The following is a 17,884-nucleotide window of genomic DNA, read 5'->3' as shown; positions in this document are numbered from 1 at the left end:
GTACTACATTGTATGGTCCTGACTTGAGTACAGTTTAACAGATAGTTTCTGGATTTTTAATATATTTTTTTGTGCATGACTGATCAATGTTATAAGGCTATGATTGGTAATGTGTGGACTGTTCATATGAAGCAGTCGTACTTTTAACAACAAAATCGCTGATTTGAACGAAAAGAGAAAAATGAAACAAATGCAATTTAAGAAAATAAGGCAGTCATGACGTTTTTTTTTCACAAAAGATTTATATGCACAAAATAGTGAGTGATAATATAAATGAGAAATTAAATGATGCCACATAATTTCTTTTTATTGTTATGATATATTTCAACGTCAGCAAATTTGTCAATAAGGAAAACTCTTCTTTAAATCACCATAGGTTCAACTATGACAATATCACGTGACCATGGAGGAATTTCTTATATTTGAATGAGAAAATGATATTTCATTCTTCAGGTGATATAATAAAAAGAAAATACCGCGTGGGTGACGTATAATCCGTTCCCTCAGCCACTTGCCATCCAAGATGTGTGAAATGAAGTTAAATTTTAAAATGTCATACATGTAATTTTCTTATTTTACATCCTAATTGTATCTTTTTTTATATCCAATCACTGGTATACCAATGGGGGAGCTTGGGGACTACGTACCCCCCTTCCAAATTTTCACTATTAAAGGACAAGTCCACCCCAACAATACGTTGATTTGAATAAAAAGAGAAAAATCCAACAAGCATAACACCGAAATTTCATTAAAATCGGATGTAAAATAAGAAAGTTATGACATTTTAAAGTTTTGTGTAATTTCACGAAACAGTTATATGCACATCCTGGTGGGTATGCAAATGAGGAGACTGATGACATCATCCACTATTTCTTTTGTATTTTATTATATGAAAAAGGGAATATTATATTTTTCTCCTCATTGTCAAGTAAAACAACGAAAAATTCCTCTCTGAACATCTGAAATCAACATTGTATTATACTATATGATTCAGTCAAGTTGGTCCTTTTTGCCAAATCTATGAAAAAAATGAAATATTGTATAATTCAAACAAAAAAACAAAAGAAATAGTGAGGGACATCATCGACTGTCTCATTTGAATTGTGCATATCACTTTAAAATGTCATAACTTTCTTATTTTGATGAATTTTTCAGCGTTTTGCTAGTTTAATTTTTCTCTATTTATTCAAATCAACATATTTCTGGAGTGGACTTGACCTTTAAGGAAAAAAAGGAGACAAGGAACGTACTAAAAAAAGTGTGAAATGCGGTATCATTTTCTAAATATTACGTCAAAATCACAAAATTAGATTTTTGTACTAAATTGGTCAAAATTTCTGCAGGTTTTTAAAATATGAATTTTGCCTCATATTTGGCACACTAGGCCATTGAATCCGATGTTCCGGGCCCCAGTATATGAACCTTGACATAACGTATACAAAACGTTGAAGTGGTTACCATGGTAATGCAGTTTTATGCAGGTTAAGATACCAAATATCGAATATAATTATACACCTTTGGTTCCATGACATTTGCTCCGCTGTAAATTAAAAACATTGATGGAATGACCCATAGGCAACGGGGGGGGGGGGGGGACGTGTCCCCCCTAAATTTGAGGTGGGAGGGGGGGATGATCCCCCCTAAATTTTTTGTTGATTTTTTTTTTTGGCTAGTCAATTTTGTTTCCTGCGTCCCCCCTAAAATTTTTGGTTGATAACCTTTTTTTTCAGGGGGGGGGGGCTTGTCAAAATTTTTTGGTGGTCTCCCCCTCAAATTTGTGGCTTCCGCCGCCAATGGAATGACCTAATTCATCCCTGGATTTCACACTATACCCCACCCTAAACCTAACCATATACCTAACATGAAACCCTACTTGCAGCCCTAACCCTGTATCTAAAGCCCCTTTCACAATTGGTGTCGCGACTGCTTACAACCGTTGCAATTGTGTGCTGTGCTACTATATTGTGTCCAAAATGATCGCAAACGATCGCAAGAACGAATGTGAAAGCCCCTGTTGACGAAATAAGGCCCGCAGCAATCGTCGCCGGAGCAAATGTAGTGTCACCACACTGGTACCCCAACTCCCACACCTCCCGCACGCTTTCCTTTCGCATATATTAAAAAAATTATTTCTACCTCCTCTCTTTCATCATGTTTATTCAGCCCCTTTTCTTTGCGTCTATCTCTCTCCTCTCTTTCATCATGTTTATTCAGCCCCTTTTCTTTGCGTCTCTCTCTCCTCTCTTTCATCATGTTTATTCAGCCCCTTTTCTTTGCGTCTCTCTCTCCTCTCTTTCCTCACATTCTTCTATCTCTCTCTCTCGTTCTTTCTACCTCTCCTCTCTGTACCAGGTGCACCGTCTGCCCCTCCCCTCTCTCTGAATGCCTCGCACCCCACCCGCAAAAATAAAAAAAAGGAAATGGGTAAAATAAGTATTCTGTATATATCGTGTTAAACTCTGTTCATTTTAAAACGGTCAATTTTGGGGCTCACTCGAATTGCTCGCTCCAGACTAGACACCTGTACGTCACATGCTACCCGTCATTTTCCCCCTTTTTTACTCATTCCCCCACTGCAAGGTTATATTCCCTTTAAAACTAATAAAACGGCGCTAATTTGATAAAATGACAGTTTCAAACGGCTGTTTTATTCAACAATAAAAATCATGATATAATGAACGAGAAAACATTTAATTAAAACAAAGGGATTTACAAATTTGTAATTTTTCTGCTACATTTCATTTTATACTTTTGATTAGCCTTCGATGATAAAGAAAATATAGAAAAAAAAAGAAATAATGATCATACATTTATGTCTTCCAAAATCTAATTGAAATAGATAACGCATTATGATAATAACAATAATTAATTATAAACATTATATCGTAAAAAAATCACATAGTAAAATAAATTATTCATTAGATTTAATATGCATTTAATTTCTAAAGTGATGAAAACAAATTGAAACCTTAACGTTAGAATGACGATACAATTGAAACAAATTTAGAACTCTCATTTTGTATACTTTCGGGTTTTGGCATAATTTAAGTATAAACTTCATGTGAAAGAGAAAAAAACGGCAAACGGGAGCGACTGAACGCATATTCTCACACTTGCTTCTATTGATTGTAATTTCTGCTCAAGGTCCTATTTTCTTTCGAAAATTCCGACTTCTTTCTTCCTCTGATCAAATGTGCAAATATATCACCGTTATCAAGAATGATTGTGAATATTTTTGAATGACTTCAAATGTGAAAAGAATATAACAAATCGCGTAATATAGAGTTTCATAAACGACGTAAATCTACCTAGATATAAAAGGAAGTAGTTTGTTTGTATATGCAATGTGAAATTAGGAAAAGAAGAAGAAGACCCCCCACCCCCAGAAAAATGAATATCATGATAAATTCCTCTCTGTCGGTTGCTCATGCTTATTGAATAAATAAAATGATTTTTTTTATTGATGAATAAATACATGCCCTCTATTGGTAAAAAGTTGGCAGACATTGATTCAGTTTCTACATATGTGGATCTGTACAATCCAAACGTTAATGTAACAAACGAGTAAAATTTCATGTGATTATCTGTATCTTTGCAGGGGTGCATATCAAAGTCTCCGAAATCCCTTCCCCCCAAATCACCGATGAAAGAACCTTAGATTTTGATTAAATAAACAAAAATAAAATGAAATAAACAACACATCCATTTGCTATTTACAGATAATTTGAAAACAAATTTTAGTAATCTATATAAAAACATATGCATACAGGCAACATGATAATAACCTATAATGTCACTTAATATCTGCTATTTGAAAAAGTTTATTTCGAGAAATACAAATTAATTTCAATAATTTATTCAGTAAACATATGTATATATACTCATTATACGTGTGATATACACGTAAATGATGTTTGGAATCGTGTATATCTTTAAAGGTCACCGCATATTTTACGACTGGTCCACGATCCGATTGAGAATGAATCGCGTTTTGCTCATTTTCTGAAAATGCAATTGAAAAGTATTTTTTCATTTGAGGTTCAAATTCAACTGAAAGAATACTGATATAAAACACTTGGATAATTGGTTAAGCCTCTAGTTTGGAGTAAAGTCCAAATTAGTTTCAAATCGTAGTCAGTCGTACGATTGCTTTGACAATTACGATTAGATATTAAATTCGCTTTTATTCTAATAAGAATGATATCATAAACACAGATTTTAAAATGGGTATTTAGAGCATTACACAGTACCATATTTCATTCCATGTCTCATAACATCGAAATCTACAACCTTTTATTCCAAAATCGGGTCAATTGTAAGGTATGCGGTAGCCTTTAGATATTTACAAGATGTGTACCCCTCCCACCCCGACGAAAATTTAATATAATTGCTTATTCAGAAAGTAAGCTTCACTCTCGTGTATTCATTGACCTGCTGATGGTAGAAGAGGATTCATACTGCGTCTCCCTCGTCGAACTCCCCGTCATCTTTGGGGACGTACCGCCATCCATCATAGGAGGTGCCGACATCGTCGATGACGAACTCGTGGTCGAGTGGAACTGCGATGTCGCGTTCGTCTTCCTAGTCGGCGACGTCATTATCCCAGCGGTTTTCACCGATGCCATGTTGTTGGTGCTCGTCCCGAAGTCGTTCCACGTCGTCGTCGCGCTCGACTGCGTGGAGAAGTCCTTTCCGTCCGGTGAAATGAACGTCGACGCCTCGTCTGTTGCCGGCCCGATGCCTGACATCGCCGTGTCCGTCGCCGGTTTCGCCTGGGCCATGGTGTTCATCATCTTCGGGCCATCCATCTGTGATGTCGAGTCTTGGAGGTTGAGCGAAGCGGTGTTCGTGCTGATTTCGGAGATGTTCGTCCCCGTCTGGGCTTCGGTCGATGTGCTGAAGTCGACACTGGCTGTAGTGCTACAATCACGTACAGATGCCATTTTTACTCGAGTGTTTTTTTTTCTTCAAGATATTTTTCAAGTAATATTTTTCAAGTCAAACTCGATCCCTTTGAAATCTTCGCAAAAAAAAAGATTTATGAAAATAGCCCAGGGTTCAAAACAAGTGATGCACAGATATGCTTTCGCTTTCCTTTCCAGATATTTCGCTTCAAAAATCTGATTTGATCAGAAAGATGCTCTCCTTTTTATGAGTTACAGTGTTTTTGTTTCAAATCTTAGATAATACCTAGAAGATGACGCGATATTTCTAAAAACAGACACCAAAGCAGGCGGAGAAACTTTCTAGAACGGTGAACTCCCTATAATACGATTACATTAAACGCTGTGACTCTTTCTGACTTGTCTGGGTGGATATGCACTGAAACAAAAACAGAGACTGTATATGGTTCCAAAGTGAGATTGTTTTGTTTTAATAAACGATAGGCCTACGTCATTGCCCTTCTGTAAGATTGTCCAATCATAGATGAGAACGGCAAAGTTATGAAGGACAAGACTCTATTTTGTTTAGAAGGTGACGGTCGTGGCGCTGTTGTCAGGGTGTCGGCAGAGACGACACATGCATATTCAACAAATTCTGGCAGGTGCAGATCCAGGGGAGACAAGGGGGGGGGGTGAGGCAGGGGGCAGGGGCACATGTACCAGTTTTCTCATGATTGGGAATTCTTCTGCCTTTTTATGAGAAGTGCCTGCTTTTTAAGTGTTAATAGTCTACTATTCTCCTGCCATACTTTCCAGATCTTTTGACGAATCGTGCCCCTTCATTTAAAAAAATCCTGGGTATACCTCTGAAACATAGTTGATGTTGTTGGTGGGATATCAGAGATCCACCCTTTACCCCTTTCTTATCCTCAATTCGAGTCACCCTGTCATCTATTGACTCAAAGACATTCCCATTCCAACTGTTGGTAAGCACTTATTGGTTTGCACCATATTACAACTTACAAGAGTATAGAGTCACCAAAATAATGGCAACAGTTTTGTGTATGGACCTTTATCAATTAACTGAAATTAATTGAAATTTTTATTCTCTCGTCAAGGCAAGAATGAAACTATAATCTCTTCATAAAAATAAAATAATGAGAAAAGGAAAGAACAAGGGCAACTGTTAATTTTGCTTTGTGATTTTTTGCAAAAGATGTATGGCCCTTATCAATAGCAAATCTGTCCTCGTAATTCCTATCGTATTCTATATAAAATACTTTTAGATTGAACAGAAATATAGGGAATTCGCCACCAATCCAAATACCGTCTCCCCCCTTACACTATTCTTTACACTTTAAATTAGTCGATTTTGTAAGGGCAGTCGGTATTCCACCCCTTGCTCAATGCATTTTCATTTCGCTGTTGTTTAAAATCGCTGAACAATTTATATTTTCTTTAAATCATACCTTGAGGTTTAATTTTAACAACCACTAATGACTGCCCCCGCCCCAAAATCACGACCGGGAAACAAAGAAAACAGGAAAGAGAGTAGGGTGAAATATATTATTTTCGGACTGCTATGTCAAAATCTATCACGAAATTTTTACTCTCTCTCGCTTTGCTCGCTCGCAACTTTTTATATATTTTGCACCATATACCCAAGATCTCGCCCCTTCATTGTTTTTTTGCCCATTACGCCACTGATGACCCCTCTTTTCCATTATTTTCATAAACAAAACGAAGGTATTGTCCAGGTGGCATGAGTTTTCACTTTTCGATGTCAAGTATTCCTTTGTTGTTAACGCCAATGCTTTTGTCATATTTTAAAGGTTGACACAGGACTTTATTGAAAGGCTTGGAAACCTTTTTGGTTGAGGAGTCGAGGGCCATATTGCATTTTCATTGATAATATTTATTCTACTGTCACTAACGCTGACTGTTATTCATCAAGGACAAGGCGTAAACTTTTTTAACGTTTCAGGTGAAATTTTCCGTTAAAAGTCACTTCCAAACCCAACGAAACGTGAATCATGTCAGGGGCGGATTCCGGATTTTCCAAGGGGAGGGGGGCACATTTTCCCAGGGAAATTTGACAAGCAAAAAAAAAAAGGGTCCTCACATGTGCATGAACGACATATCCCTACAAAAAATATTTGCTACGACTTTCACAAGGGGGAGGGGCACACTTGTGTATGAACGACATAATGCATTAAAAAAACATTAACTATGACTCTCAAGGGGGAGGGGGTACGGGCCGAAAATGCCCCCTCCTGGATCCGCCACTGATTTGCAAGGATCATGATGTTCTTTTTGTCTGAAACTATAGATTCAAAATTTTTAGAATACACATTTTCCTCACCCTCTCACTCTTTCCTCTGTAAGTTAAGAAAATCTTCCAAGTCACTGTTCATATTATATTTTTTTCCTTCATGTAGTGCAATTTTCTACAGATCGCCTAACCCAGAGAGCTCCGGCCCGCGAAGCGCTTCGCGTGCCTGAGCGCTCTAGGTTACAGATCGCCGTGTTTTCAATGCTAAGCTATACTGGCATCACTGACAAACAGACGGGAAGGATGGGGCCTGGGGCCATGGACCCCAAAAGTTCACGTTAAAGGAAAAAAAAGAGGAAAAAAGGAATGGGAAAAGGTTCATGTTATTAAGGACGTAGACGGGGGGGGGGGGAGGGGGGAGATAGGGGTGCAATGAGTGTACGTGCACCTTCCAGCTGAGGCAGAGGAGTTCCGATACTGGCAAGCAAAAGGAAATTTGTACCCCTTCTGCTTTCAACAGCTGATTTTCCAAACTTTATTTCCACCTCCCCAAGATGTGCACCCACATACCACTTAAGTTCCATCTCCCAAGGATGTGCACCTCCCCATCAATCCTGCCTACGCCCTTTTTTAGGCCTATCCATTTTTTTTGTATAAAAAATAACAATTTCGCCCACTCTCTTCGCTCACATGCAGCTTTTAAGAAAATTTGCTCCATACGACGTATGGAGCAAATTTTCTTATCAGATTTTCAGAATTATCAGAATTTTCTTTTCAGATTTTTTTGCGTTGTGCAACTGCACTTTCAAGATATAAAACGTCATTATAAGCATTTAGAACAAGCAGGCAGTCATAATGATATAAAAACCAATGACATAAAAAATTAGATTTACAATCAATAATTGATTGCATATTTTTGTGATCCGGCATACTATGCACATTTTTAAAAGCATATGAGTTAGGTTGCCAACTCATTTCCCTGTGTCAATTACTAGTTGGGTGAAAAATAAACTTACTAAAAGTGAACAAAATAATGCCGTTATATGAATAAAAACTGGGGCGTTTTCATAGGAAAGTGACGTTAAAAATGTTTTTAAAACAAAATTATGAAACATGACATCTGTTAGTTTAAAAAAAACACAATAAAGAATCAAGTAGGACTTAAAAAAATCCGGTAGGTATATTTCACTGTTTGACTTCGAGATTGCTTAGAATACCACAAGATACAAAAATGTATATCATACGTTATCTTTTTACGTGGGCCATTCCAATACATTAAATCATGTTTCAATGTCTTTGGGCTGATTTTTTTAATAAGGGCTGCTGACTGACATTAATCAGTTAAATCTAATTTGCTGTATCAGATTTGCACGAATTTTTATCATTAAACAGTTTGGGAAATCCATGCTTTCTGTACTACAAAGGTAAAGTTAGCTGTTCTGTCTGGGGAGTCACCCCCTTTATATATCTTTTTATCTACTTTTCAAAGTCAAGTAATCATTATCGTTACTTTATTTCAAGAATGAAAAAAAAAATAGGAGGAAATAAATTCATGTTATCATGCCTATCACAACCAATTCTAGGACTGCGGTGCACGTACAACGCATTTACAGTTGCGAAGTGGAAAACTGTAGAAGTTGCAACCCAGTGAAAATTCCATATCACACCTTGTATTCAGAATTCAGAAAAAAATGGATAATTGTGCAAAGTGTTGTGTAAAAATAGAAATGAATCAAGAGAGAAAAACAAGTCAACACGTTTGGCGATTGGGAAAATGTATCGGCGCCCTCTCAAACTGAAAGAAAGAGAGAGACTGAGGGGAGAGACAGGATAGAAATTTGAGATTTGGAGAACAGGCGGAAAGGAAGAGATTATGGTGAAAAGGAGACAGACAGATAGGGATGGAAGAGGAATATACTAGTATAAAGAAAAATAATAAAATAAATAGTAGGAGAAGTAGAATATGCTAATAGAAGTAGAAGTAATCGTCATAGTAGTAGTAGTAGTACTACTACTACTAGTAGTAGTAGTAGTAGTATAGTAGTAGTATAGTAGTAGTATATAGTAATAGTAGTCGTAGTAATAACACAATCACCAGCAGCAGTCGCTAGTGATAGTAATAGTAGAAGAAGAAGAAGAGGAGGGGGAGAAGGCAGAAGAAGAAGAAGAGGAAGAAGAAGAAGGAGAAGAAGAAGAGGAGGAGAAGGAAGAAGAAGAAGGAGAAGAAGAAGAGGAGGAGAAGAAGAAGGAGAAGGAGGAGGAAGAAGAAGAGGAGGAGGAGACAGAGAGAAGAGATTATATAAAATACACCTTACATTTTTGCGCAATTTTTTTTTGACGTGGGCGACAATCCTCTATTCATAATCAAGGGCACCGACTATAATAGATCTATTATGAAAAGCGCTGTAGCGTGGAATTGTGAACACAAAGAAACCGAGATTTGGTTTCACAACAAACACAGTAAAAGAAATGGAATTCAGAAGACAGGTTCAGGGTCGGTAGAGCATGGAAGATAAAAAAAAGATACAGAAAGAGAGAGAGAAAAAAACTTTGTTTTCATCAAAACTACATTTTTTCCATTGCATTTTCTTGATATTTCCCAATCTCTGGGTATTCCCAATACGGTGTTCAGAACAATGTGACTATGCAAACTTCACAAGAATATTTATTGTACATTATCCAACGTACCGTTACTTGAATTAGGACTGTCGATTATTTAATTATGAAATACTGTGATAACGAAATATGTATCGATTCAGAAGTCAACACTCATAATACAAATTGAGCTTTTTCGAGTTTGAAATGCTACTCTAAAGCAGGTGCAACAGTGTTTAATGTTATCCGTGAATTTATCTTAAAATTTATTATTTTCTAAAAACACGAAAAATGAGATTATGAAGTTTATAATAATGATTATGAAAACATGCAACATTCATATAGCCCTCAGTACAATGTTTCTAAGCAAGGCATACACTATTACCCGGCTTGGCGGCTTTAAGCACGGCTAAAAATATCGAGTGTTCGCACATTCAAGAAATTTCTTCCTACCGGGTATCCATACTACCCACAGGTGGAAAGATGCAGGTGCAAGATCCAGGCCTTGCCAAAGGAAGCGGGTGCTGCGGGGGATTTGAACCCCGGACCTTGTGGTTCAAAGTCCGGAGACTTATCCGCTGAGCCAAAACAGCTCTACACATATATCATGTATATACATTCCGAAACTGACCATGGTTGTCATTTAAATGTGTCACAATGTGAACTGATATCATTTATTGACATTACTTTAATGAAAATGATAAAAAAAAGGAATTTGATTATAAAAACGTTTTCCAAAACATGATTTTTCCAAAAAGAAATTACCAAAATTCTTTATTCTGCATATGAAAATGTCAAATAAATTTTGAATGCCTGATTTGAAAGTAGATGGATACATGGTTGATATAAAAGCAAGCTCATTGCGCCCCAATGCCTTACACATTCTTATAGACATAGGTTGGATAATGGTTTGATTATGCCTCATAACAGTAGGTATTTTTTTCAACTTAAATTGATTCATATCTTTCAGTAAATATAATCCTAACAGTAAATCATTTATGTATTATGGTAACGTGAGATACTATTTTGAATCAATTTAGTCCTTGTCTTTAAATATCGGGGAAAAAGAGACAATTCAATTTCTTTTCTTTCAAATTCACTAACAAAGGAAGTATATTGAAATTATAGATTGTTAGTGATAAACGAATGCATGGCCTTAAACAAATCGACATTTTTATACCCAGCCACAACTGTTTTTTTTTTTACTTTGATCTAATTAGATTGAAATGTATTGTTGGAAATGGTGAAAATGAAACAAATTTATCTAAATCCAGGCATTCTTTTTAATAGCATGGTATAACATAAGTGATTCCAATGATTTCTCTTGAGGGCATTAGATATATTGGTAAGAAGCAAAAATATATCTGATTCTTTCTTTTCCGAAAGTATTAATTTACCTTAATTACATGGACTACGAAATGCAATTGTGCTAAAAAGTTAGTGAACCCCACCGGAAAATGGACATAAATTTCAAGTTTTCAAGTTCTGTCATGTTTTAGATATTTAATTGTGAAATCGGGGGATAAAATATTACTTTCAATAAAGTTTGTTTCATTGCATGATGGTAATTATAACTGCCTCACTTATTCTAAGAGAGACAGTTATAAATGCTTTCATGCTATGGCTACACAATGGAGCTATATCATGCTTTTACCATTTTCGTGTTAGTGCAATGACGAGCCCTAATTGTTTTATCATACTTCTTGGAATGCATTTTTGTATAATGTATTCACCTATTGCAGGGGCCGCTAAACGGTTTTTAAGTAAAGGGGGGGGGGGGCCTGCTAAAATTCATATCAGATGGTTTCATTCACATTTTTGTACACGTTTAAAAAAAAATGGGGCTGAAGTCCCCCCCCCCCCGTTCCGCGGCCCCTGTTATCTTTATGGTCACAGAAGCAAAAGGGCCAAATTCACACTGCTATTTTCCCCATGGAATTGAGAGTGTGCTTACATGCACTATTATAAAATCGAACATTAGTGCTGTAATTGACAACATGATTTGTCAGAAGAATTTGTACAAATAATGGAATATACATTCAATCCGTTTTGACTGGAAGCCAAAACTGTAAGTACTTATTTTGGCAGCGCAATCGAAATTGAATGATCTATAGGTGCTAAGTATTTGCCGCACCCCTCTCAAAATTCTTTGAGGTACAGGCAGGTTTCAGCGCCTTTGAGAAAATTAATTTGGAGCCGCGAATAATGCCAATATTATATCACATTTTTGTGATAAATACTTGCTTGTTTTGATAGCTGCATGTGGCATGCGACATGAAAAAGATAGATCCCACTTTGAATGGCTGATGTGCTGATAATGTAAACATTTAGCGATGAATTGCAGATTTTGATGCTCTAGTTGTCAGCCTACCTGGATTGGTAGAGAGAGGGAGAGATAGAGAGAGAGAGAGAGGGTACACAAAATTAAGCGCTCTTGAACACAAACATTCTAAATTTATTTAGTTGTTATTAAGGAAAAGATAAGAATCTTTTGGGGACGATGGTCCTCAGGCCCACCACAGTACGCCAGTGATTTTATCAAATGTAAACGATGTAAAAATTCAATTACACCTGTATGTATATTTCTTCGGAAATGAATACGTATTTGAATCGGAATTTGAAAAAGAACATAAAGGCCTACATCTCTGCCGTAGCGTGATCACTGCCGGGATCACTGGGGATATGAATGTGTGTGTATTTGAGTTTTGTCAGACGTGTTTCAATCAGATATGATTATTTACGTCTGGACCGACCTTTAACGTCACCATCCGAAAGAAGTGACCAGGGTTCGAACCTCGAACCTCTGCATCAATTTGTATCTTCCCCACCTAGCTTGGATTACAGGCGCACGCCGCAAAGCCCAGTTGTGGGGATATGAAGGTAATGACTGACTATACTTTTATGCACACGATAAAAACAAATCAGTTAAAAATGACAAGTTAATAGGGTCAGCTGGGTGCAACTGTTATTCTAGTCATATTTGACTATTTTCTAGTCGTATTTTACTAGAACAGTCATTTCTGACAAGAATATATGTCAGAAATGTAACTATTAGTGGTTGCCATATCAGTTGCACCCAGCTGACCACTGGTCTCGTCAATTTGACTTATTTGTTGTAAGAGTGTAGTACAGTATTTTTATATCATGGAATGACGATATATGGATCCTTATCAGCTGATTGGCTGAAATCTATCACGTGATCACAGTCATCTATTTCAGCTAACAGTCGAATTTGCTAATGACTGCATGGTACTCATAACTAGTTCTATTGACACGTCATAGTTTTCAGATGCGGATGCTCTAGCAAACAAAAAAGATCCACATCACTATCTTATAAAACAAATAATACACATTATTTTTCTCGGGCATTATGATAATTAAACACGCTCGTTACCTTTGAAAGAATCCAAAATGCCCCTGCTGTAATAATGCGGGAGTATTATAACTGGTACATCGTAGTATAGTTCTTATTAATGCCCTGTGGTGAGTATTATTTGCATATCAAATGTCAAATGTGGTGTCACATAATAACATATATATCAACGACAACAGCATCATCCAAAGTTATGATAATATACGTGTATCATCGACTGTTATATCCAATTTAAAGGAATTATACAACAGAGAACGCATACTTGTCAGATATCATAATAGGGACGTGTTCATCATCTATTCTGTCAAATTTATATCTATTAAATTCAACTGGATGACAAGATCAAAGCCCGGTCTTTAAGTTGTAAAACCATCGATCAAATACCAAATTAAATTTCTCAATTTTGATCTATTTATGATCTTCATTCTTTTATTTTCTCAAAAGTTCGAGTTCGTTTAAGTTGACCCACAAACTTGACTTTTAGCCAGAGGGGGGTTTTATATCACAAAACAGAAACACCAAAAAATGAATAGAGGTACTTATTTTTCACCCAAGCGTGGCCCCTTATGCCTACTGAATAGATATCAAAGTATTTCGTTTGATTGTTATTTTCCTCTTTTTTTTTCTTTCGTGAGTTAGACGTGCACACCAGAGAGCTGAACCGAACCAGCATTCTCGCTGCATAGTCCGCCTTCACAGACCAACTCGCGCGCTGATTGGCCGATTGTATGAAAAGCCAAACGTCATGGGTAGGTAGCCAGAGAAGTTCTTAACAATTCCTGGGATTGTTCGCGACAACAGCGCTCAGAAAGTATCGCGTCCACGGGTATCATCAGACGCATACGCTGTTATATGTTCTATTATATGTTCGACACTGTTGGATTCCACAAATCTAAAACCGATTTCGATCTAACATTATGGAGACATCATAGATCAAAATGTCGTGATTTTTAATGACATTAGCGTTCGTGGTAGTCGAGATACATAGACGAAGCCGGGAATAACTTTTTGAAAGTTTGTGGAGATCGAGACACAGTGATCAATGGAATACATTTGGTCAGGCGTACAACAAATGTGATTGAGGTTGACTAAGCTATATTTGGGACCTTCGGATAGCCACTCCTTGCTTTTCATAAAAGGTAAATACTATAGATATTACGCTTATTAACTGCGAAATAGAATGTTCGGCAGAGAAAAAGGAGAGATAGAAGGGAGCAGGAGGAGGGGGGGGGGGGAACAGACGATCCTTTTTTTGTAAGGTGTATCAATGGAAAACAGGTTGATGCTGCATCGATCTAACCTTTTAGTCTGATGACTGAATTACATAAATGTACAATAATTAATCATTTACATACATGTATACTTATTGCTGTTGTTGTCTCTCTATGTGGGCCTATTTCAAGCCCGAATATTTTTACCAGTAAACGCAAAAGTTATCTGTCTATCTAAAATAATAATGAAAAAAAAATGTAAGTCATGTTTTAAACTATAAGAGTCAACCCAACCGACTATCATCACCATTCCTGTGGTATATTTTGATGAGCTTATATCCAATATCCTATTCGTAGCATGTAAGTTGTTTTAGATAACCACAATAGATGATAAAAATGTGTTGTGAAGTAGTTTAAGAAATTTATATTATGTGAAATGTTGGAGAAATCAACATGGCCTACTGCACGGGTTCAAATAGCAAGAGGCAAGTATATCTCAGAGAGAGCGATTCATTTACTGTATGCATGACAAAGAGATATAAAATCGATCGAATCAATCAATCAATCAATCGATCAATCAATGAACGAATCAATCAATCAATCAATCAATCAATCAGTCAATCAATCAATCAATCAATTAATCAATCAGTCAATCAGTCAATAAATTAATGGATTAATCAATCAATCAATCAATCAATCAATCAATCAATCAATCAATCAATCAATCAATCAATGCTGAATTAATATGCCAATTAAGGCTACCGCGGAATGCATAATGAGGACTATATACTTCAAGAAATTAGAAAGGAAGGGACAGTGGTAAGAGAGGAAAATTAGGGGGAGGAGGTCAAAGTAAATAAAATGATACTGCTGCTCCTACAACTTCTTCTACTACTGCTACTACTATTACTACTACTACTACTACTTCTACTACTACTACTACTACTACTACTACTACTACTACTACTACTACTACTACTACTACTACTACTTCTACTACTACTACTACTATTACTACTACCACTACTACTACTAGTCTACTACTACTAGTACTACTACTACTACTATTACTACTACTACTACTACTACTACTACTACTACTACTTCTACTTCCACTACTACTATACTACCACTACCACTATTCCTACTACTACTACTATCATACTATCATACTTCTACTACTACTACTTCTACTACTACAACTACTACTATTACTACTATACTACTACTATTACTCCTTCTTTGACCACTACTACTAATACTACACTACTGCTACTTCATTTTCTACTTCTATTACTGCTGCTGCTGTTGCTACAGCAAATTCTTCAACTAATATTACTTACATGCGCAGAGGGGGAGCAGGGTTGTCCCCCTAAAATTGGGAAAACTTACATTTTTTACTGGAAATTTTGACAAATTCACCTTAACACTAAATCCTTTATATTCACTTCAGAAAATGCAGAATTGCCCACATGGCAACCTTGGTCGCTTTGCTCCCTCGCTTTTCAGTTTCTTCAATAAATTCTATGCGTTTTGACCCCCCACGGATTTTCTTTTTCAATATTGTGATTAGTATTTGATTTACATGTTTAAAAGAAAAACAGTTTTGCCCCCAAATTGATCAATTACGTGTATTTTTGCAATTCGTGAATATACATGATATTTACACAACTTTCACAAACGGAAACTGGGCCTCTCGTATTAGTTTGCTCAGTGATTTTTTCGCCGTTAATAGGCTTATACAACTTAAAGAATAAAAAGTGTTGGGTTTACGGTCCAGCCCCCAATCTATTGTATTTATAAGCCTTTACTAAACAACAACTTCAATGCCTTCAAATAACCCTCGAAAACTAGCGAGTTCGTGTATCGTATATGCATTAGTTTTCTAGAGGTTATATTACATTTTTAACAGTTATTATATAAATACGTACACGCACCCTTACACCCACACCCAGCATTTTTTAGTGTTTTCAACAAGTGCACACCTACTAACCAAAATTGCCTATAGCATTTCCATTTTATTTGAAAGCAGGATAAAAGAGCACTGGAGATTCAGTGCCTTGCTCACGCCATAGGTGCCGCGGCAGGGGATCGAACCCCGGACTTTCTGTTCTGTTCTGTTTGTGGTAACTCCCGCAGGAACTCGGCAGGACAGCATTTTTTTGCTGGTAAACGCCAAGCTGGTATATAACCAATTACCTTGGAAACATGTTACGTCTAGGTTAATCAGTCACAGTGGCTGACATAATAGATGACAGATATCACTCTTGGGCCTTTTTATCAAAGTGGAGACAATGGCAGAGTTGGGATTCGAACTCACAACCTTGCGATTTTGAGTCCAATGCTCTACCCACTGGACCACACGACCCTTTCCATGTATAGCCAGGCGCCTTTGACCACTCGGATACGGCACCTCCACACACACACACACACACACACACATACACCCTCACACAAAACACACACACACATTCACCCCCACCCATACACATTGCCGCGGGCTAAACAGTACGTAGTGCCTTGTAGAGTAGGGTGAGTGTGTGTGTGTGGATGTGAAGCTGTTGGAGGGTATGTGTATTTAGGGCGGGGCAGGCGGCGCCTTTTCATTTTCAAATTAAAAATTGACTGGTATATTGTACGAACACACCTTTGATGGAATAAACACAGTCTCTATACAGGAATCGCACTCTATCTCTGTGTTAGTCCCGTGAATATAACCTTATATAGCGCAGTCATCACACCATACACTGTAAAAACGGTGGTGTTAAAACTGACAGCAATTGGTGTTAATAGAGGACCACATCTTGAGGTGTTAAAATAACCACTTAGAGATTGAACAGAGTGTAAATGTAACAACCATAGGTGTTGTAATAACACCTGTAGGTGTAAAACTAACACCACCAATTTAACACCGGTGTAAAATAACTGGTGTTGTCCTCTATGTACATCGGTTAACACCACAGTTTTTGATGTGAAATACCTACGACCCCGGCTACGATGCCTACGGAAAATCTCCGCACTCTATCCCTTAATGTTTTGCTTTTTCTTCTCTGACCCATGGTCCATCTGCAATATGTCAGTCATATCTCTTGATTCGTATGGGGGGGGGGCTTTGAACTGGGAGGAATACAAGTGTACTCCATATAATCATGGACCTATTACAAACCAATCCATTGCAATCATAACTTCAAAATATTGACTCTTTGGCTGTGCCCTTTTATCAATGTGAATTCGGCGTCTCTAACCCCAATAATGCTAAACGACATTGTGCAACATCTGAACCTGTATGGAAATCAGGAAGACTGTATTGTCATGAACGTAATATCATTGGCCCAACATTGTACTTACGCAATGACCTATGTGATGTCTTTAGAATATCTTCCCTTTACGGCGTTGAGAGTGAAGTACATGAAAAGTAAATTATGTCTGCTCGGCCCACGCATGAGTACTAATGTCTTTATGTTCACTGCATTCCATTGTTATCCGTTGCTGTCAACCTTGGCATAATATAGGTTTATGGCACGTTATTGTGAAAAATAGCCGATTTCTT

The 17,884-nt window shown here is 37.1% G+C and overlaps 1 protein-coding gene across 1 annotated transcript in view; it reads left to right on the top strand.

Annotated features, from left to right (window-relative positions):
* The first annotated feature begins 13,895 nt into the window (after nucleotides 1-13,895).
* LOC121429195 overlaps nucleotides 13,896-17,884 on the top strand; it is a 71,224-nt gene continuing 67,235 nt past the window's right edge. The window contains exon 1 of the mRNA XM_041626142.1: nucleotides 13,896-14,262. The gene's annotated coding sequence lies outside the window, so the exon portion shown is untranslated. The remainder of the gene's footprint in view (nucleotides 14,263-17,884) is intronic.

The sequence above is a fragment of the Lytechinus variegatus genome, chromosome 15 (genome assembly GCF_018143015.1).
Source record: "Lytechinus variegatus isolate NC3 chromosome 15, Lvar_3.0, whole genome shotgun sequence".
NCBI lineage: Eukaryota > Metazoa > Echinodermata > Echinoidea > Temnopleuroida > Toxopneustidae > Lytechinus > Lytechinus variegatus.
This window is presented reverse-complemented; position numbering and strand designations above follow the sequence as displayed.